The following is a 6,014-nucleotide window of genomic DNA, read 5'->3' as shown; positions in this document are numbered from 1 at the left end:
AAGACTATTTTCTGACTTGATATTAAGTTTCAGACTCTGAGCTTGTCATTCCCCGAAAGCAAACACCAACCGTCAGCAGAGCAACAACTGGGGAGTGATGATAATAAACACCCCCAGGGGAGCGTAGACTCAGAGCCTACAGGTGGATGCTAGGGTGAAGGTGGGGTTTATGAAATGCTGCAAGAGAGAAGCAGTGGCAGCAGTAAGTTTGTGCAGCAGTGTTGGAGTAGAGTTGGAATATTACTGCAGCGTTTTTAGCTTCCTCAAATTTAAATGTTGAAGCAAAGTTGACTTCCGCTCCAAAAGGCATAATGAACAACTAACTGTATTTCAAAAAGCACTTAGGGTAAGTACATATAATCCATAACAGGATGGAATTCAATTACCTTTTCAGCAAAACGATCTCCCAAAAGTCCACAAAGCTGTCTCACAGAACCAGATTAACAAATTAATTTGATTTTAAACACATTACAGTACATGTGACATTTCTGGGGTTTTTTTTTGTTGTTTTGTTCTATATTTGCTGAGTTATGTAATTACTTACTATTAAAACAAATGTTTCAAATGGTGTTCCAAACCAGAGGAATCCACAAGTTCACTCAAGGTGGTGGTGCATTTGATTTGGTCGCCTGTAGCTATACCTTTCAGGATAGAATCAGGGGGTGAGGAATGATTGCAAATGAGACTAAACGTAACGTGACTAAAACTTTGAGACATTACCCCATCTGTGACCGAAAAACAACACTGTTGTGTTCACTACGGGTGAGTATGACTGTGGTATTATATGTTTATCGGTGTTACTAGTGCAAGTGTTTATCACAAAAAAAATTCCAGATTACTTACTGTTACTTACTGCTAATTGCAATAAACTGGCAAGCCACAGCACAAACGTAGGGTGTGTGTGTCTGTGAGTTTGAATTCAGGTCAATCTCTCACTAAACTCACCAGAGACTATAAGACTTTTTTTTCCTCTCCAGCTCCAGTCAGCAGTCAACGTTATAGAACATAAACAGCCAACAATGGAGATCAACTCCACGGTTCACTACTGCAGTCAGGTTGATAAATGGGAGGGAACATAAATCCCATTTTTGAATCCCAAAAGCAATCTCCGAGCTCCGAGACTGTAAATGGCTCCGGATCAGAGCACAATCTAATGTGTGTAATTAAAAAAAAAAAGAATTGATTCAAAATAAAGAATATGCCTAATCTTTTAGATTTTATTAGAGGATAAGGTGTTGATGAGGTTGTTGACGTCTCATTGCCGATGTAGGGTTCAACTAATTTTGGACTGTCAAAGACAGCACACCCTCAGCTTTTTTATGTTTGACAAAATGTTTAAGACATGTCAGCTATGCAGCAGATAATTATGAACTTATACATATTAAAATCACAAGACCTCAGGCTTGGAGCAGACAATCTCCTCATATTGAATACAGCGAAATGGAGCGGATGACCATCAGTACATGGACAGAGGGGTTAGCAGTGAGTGTGATTGAATGAAGCAGCGGCGCATAACACAGAACAAAAGCTTGGTGGTTTAGATGTAATTATGACATGAAGAATAGTGCTGGCATTTGTCATATTAACCAATTTTACTGAGTTTATATAATTCTATACCGGTCGCTGAATAAGAAGCGCGTGGATAAATTATGAATGTGACTACCTAATTTGTGTTTGTGATAAAAGCACACTCAATTTCCCATGAAGCAAATATTAATTATGATAATGGGCCGGAGCCATGACAGCCTCTCTGGTTACATCCCTAGAGCCAATTTACAATACTTTTTCTCTGTACAGGACCAAAGATGCTTGCGGTGAGCAAATAGGAGACTCTTAAAACAACAGCAGCAACCACTTCGGTCTGACACAATTGTAATGTACACACGAAATAACACTCAGAAGTAAAAATATGCTCAGTGACAAAAAAAAGTCCACAATTAAATCTATGGAAGTATTGGCACGTCATTTGATATTGGCCCATAAAGGATTTTGAAATTAAATATCTAGATCGGCCGGGAAGGAATTTCTGTGGAACCGTCAGGCCAGTACAACAACGCTTTAAAGTTCTGATGAAATGAGGGAGCGCCCTTCTATGGAGCTAGAGGTCCGTTGACTCTCCACAGAGCAGGATGGAGTAACGCAGCCTTCAAGAAGACCAGTTTGACAACAGAGAATAACATTCTGAGATGGTTTTATGGTTGGATTTGGCTCCTGGCATCGCCGCGCTGAGTAACCAAACAGGACTGCTAACTTAGCTGCACAGCTATCTAGGCTTAGTACCTAGCAGCAGACACATTTAGCAGCAGTAAGATTTGTGGTTACTTTAGCAACAAAATGCTGATGAAGTTTCCCTGTCATCCAGGTCAAGGTAATTCTAAGTGCTGTATCGTAGGCAACTGGGCTACCAATCCATCAAGAAACTCCACAAATCATCTTGTACTGAGGCTGGTCTCCCTCCGTTCTTGGAGTCGACACCTGGAGGTGTTGATAAGGAGGCCAGTGAATGTGTACATTTTGGAAAACTTTATATGACTGATACTATTGATTTAGCTATTTCACTGGTATTTTCGATATTAAAAAAAAAAAGTTAGTGGAGAAATGTTGGCATAATATCAGCAAAAGTGCAAAGTCTTGATCTAGCTAACTAATCAATACCTGGCCAAATTTAAGGCCTCGCAGCCAACCAAATGAGGCAGGTGACTGCAAGGGAAGCCTGGCAGCATTACTCACTGATTAAGCAGACAATTACAAGAAGACAAACTTGATTGAGAGATGCAGGAGAGTTGCCTCTGTTAGCAATCAGACTGAAATGTCAATCAAAACCAACAGTTTGTATGATGAGCAACACACTAACGGTCCATATTATAAACTTAACAGTGATATATGATTAACAAAGACAAAAAGTTAGAGAATGGTGGCACAAAGTCATCCCGAAGTAACAATACCGGACAGCTAGAAGGTTAGCATGTTCCTGAAATGCTACACGAGCATAACGGCAGGTGACCCGGGCCACCGCATGACAGTTTGGAAAACCCCTCCATAATGAAAAGGCTGGTTTTGATATGGCGTAGCTTACCGCCGGCAGGGCCCGCCAACATGTGTGAGTGAAGCTGCTACTAGCTTAAAGGCTCAATTTAGAGGATTAGTCTATAAACAATTGAACACACAGGGTCAGGGTTCCTATATAACAGCTGCCAACCACACCTCAGTCTTCTTCAGCAGATAGACTTTGCTCCATGTTCAGCAAATCTTATGCTCACTCGACCTTGAGTGAACCTCAGTTGTACTTAGATTGCTTTATTGATTGATTTTGACAATTGTTTAGTGTTTCATGATATAATGACAAAGAAATATCAATACAAAGATCACTTTGGCATTTACGGTTGCATGCCACATATTATCAAGGTTCATTTAAGGTTCAGTGTTCTACTAAAGAGAGTTTGGCCTCCACTGGTTTTCTCCATGGGACCTTATTTCTGAAAAGTGAATAGTTTCATTTTAGTGAATGGACATGGACAATTCATTCTTTTTGATCTTGCTTGAATTGTGCCATGAACTACACACGATGTTTGTCAGTTTAAAAAAAAAACTATTTTCCAAGTCATGAAAGTCGCAGTTTGTTGTAAATAAAGTAAAAATACCATCTAGTTCTGAGTGAACTACATCACCTCGCTCAACACAAGTCACCAATAATAACGCGGCCGCCAACTTGGCCCCGAAAAAGTGCTGAAAAAGATGAAAATAGCAGTAAATCTGTTAATACTGACAGCTGCAACTTTTTTGACGCGAAAAATTCTATTTGAAATTCACAAACATCATATGTGTGATTCATGACATAATATAAACGGGATCGAAAAAAATGATTTGTCTCTTTCCATTCACTATGATGATAAGTTTTTCTGAAATAAGGTACCATGGACCTCATGGATGGGGCGTGACTTCAGTTCTCTGTACAGGCTTATACACCTAAATCCAAGATGTTGTCCCTTTATGTGACACAAGAAAAAAAACACTTTTACAGTGGGGTGTTGAGGGTGAGTTAAAGGTGTAATATGTAGGTTTTTTTAGTTGAAAACATTCACAAAATTCACTAAGATTATCAACAGAATGTGAAAAAATAACAGCGTAGACTTCATGTAAAAGATGTCGATGGTATGTCTTGATGAGATATCCAGTGAAGTTAGCATGCTAACAGGCTAGCCCCGGGCTTGAACACCTCTTTCTCCCAGCAGTCCAAAGCTCCTGTGCTGGCGGTGTAGGCACTAACACTTCCCTGGTAGTCTGGCTAGCTGCACAGCTAGCTGAACTAACAGCAGCTATCATCATGGATGAAGAAAAAGAACCCAGTTATAGCAGCAGTTAGCAGCTACCCCGGTGATGTGCTTGCCCCTATTAGCTGGGAGTATGAAATCAAGGTGGCCAATTCTTACATATTGCACCTTGAGGCAGGGGTGCTTCTAGTCTCAAAAGTGCAGCTTTTGTGGGCAACAGAATATCTCAGGGCACTGAATAAATATCTCTATGAAATATTTCTTCAATACGATCAGTTTTGTCACTTCCCAACAAGAATGTCCTGAACATTGAAGCGACCGCCTCTCTGTGCAGAGGTGGCATTTTCTCCCTGTATTTGCGTGGGTTTCCCTCTACCACAGGCCAAACACATACAGGTCAGCCGCTCTCTATTGCCTATAGATGTATGTGTAAGTGTGGTTGCTTGCGTTTGCCCTGTGAACTGTCCTTGGACAGACTCCTGCTCCTGACCAGAAATATGTGAGTATAGAAATGGATGTTTAGAATCGGTGGGCAAGTTTTTTCATTTAAAAATTCGTCGACCCGGTGACAAACTGAGGGTTACTTGAGGAGACTGTTTCATCTAACTTTTATCCGTGCATCAGTTCTTAACACCTCAAAGGACGACTGGCGGTGGAAGAACCAAGGTTTATACATTCAGCTAATATTAACTGAAAACTCTTTTGTCTAATTAAAGAAAGAACCTTATGCAGTCTTGTTGCGAAGATATTACTTGTCAAAGAAGGAGGTTTATTTATCAGTTAATCAAGTTTTAATTGGGTGTTTATGAATGATTAAACAAACGGTGGACTCGAGTCTGTTGGAGCACACAAAGCTTTGACAGGGGAATAGAAAACAGCCTCAGACTGTGACACCACTGCAGCGACCGCTGAAATAAACAGAAGTAAACAAGAAGAACGGAAAGAGTTGTTCTCACTCACACACGTTTATTTTTTGTTTGTTTTTTAAAAAAAAGGCTCCATCACAAAGTTACAAGTTTGGCCGTTTTCTGAAAATCACCCAGAAATACATCTGATATATCAGTGACTCAGGCACGTGCGCATTTATTCTGAAATAGCTGCCTCATAATTGTTTGTTTTCGCCTTTTAAAACAGAAAAAGTATCACATTCGGTACTTTGTAGTGATGATGCAGACATGGAGCTGGATTGTGCCTTTGTAGTAAACATGGTGGGAATTAACTGGAGGAATAGGAGGGCTGATTTGTACAAAAAATGCATTTATAAAAATGAATAAATAAGAGGCAATAAAGATTCCAGGTGAAAGGGTGAAATTGCGCTTTTTATTGCGGGGCATGAGCAGGGCGCTGCATGATTGCTGGGGGACTCGTGTGTTGTGGGCTCATGATTCATGGCTGTGTCTTCTGTTTGTGTCTGAGGAACAATCAGAGGTAAAATAAATTCCCGGTTCAGTTTTATCACTGACATAAGGGGTAATTTTGGAGATTGCAGGTGTTGATATGCAGTTAGGCTGGGCCGAGAGGAGGGATTGTTGTGTGCAGCATAGTTTGTGCTATTTAGCTCAAAAAAGTGTATCAATAGTGCCACCACATGGAAAGGCCTGAAACACTTTCCCTCAGAAAACACAGCTCCTAGTGTTAGATTTCAAGCAACACAGACAGGAAACCTATTGTGTGAGGGTTGTTTAAGCTGTCAACAGTAAAACAGTGTTTCACCTCAATAATAGAAAAAAAGACAGACCACCA

This window comes from Sparus aurata, chromosome 4, assembly GCF_900880675.1.
Source record: "Sparus aurata chromosome 4, fSpaAur1.1, whole genome shotgun sequence".
Classification (NCBI taxonomy): Eukaryota; Metazoa; Chordata; class Actinopteri; order Spariformes; family Sparidae; genus Sparus; species Sparus aurata.
This window is presented reverse-complemented; position numbering follows the sequence as displayed.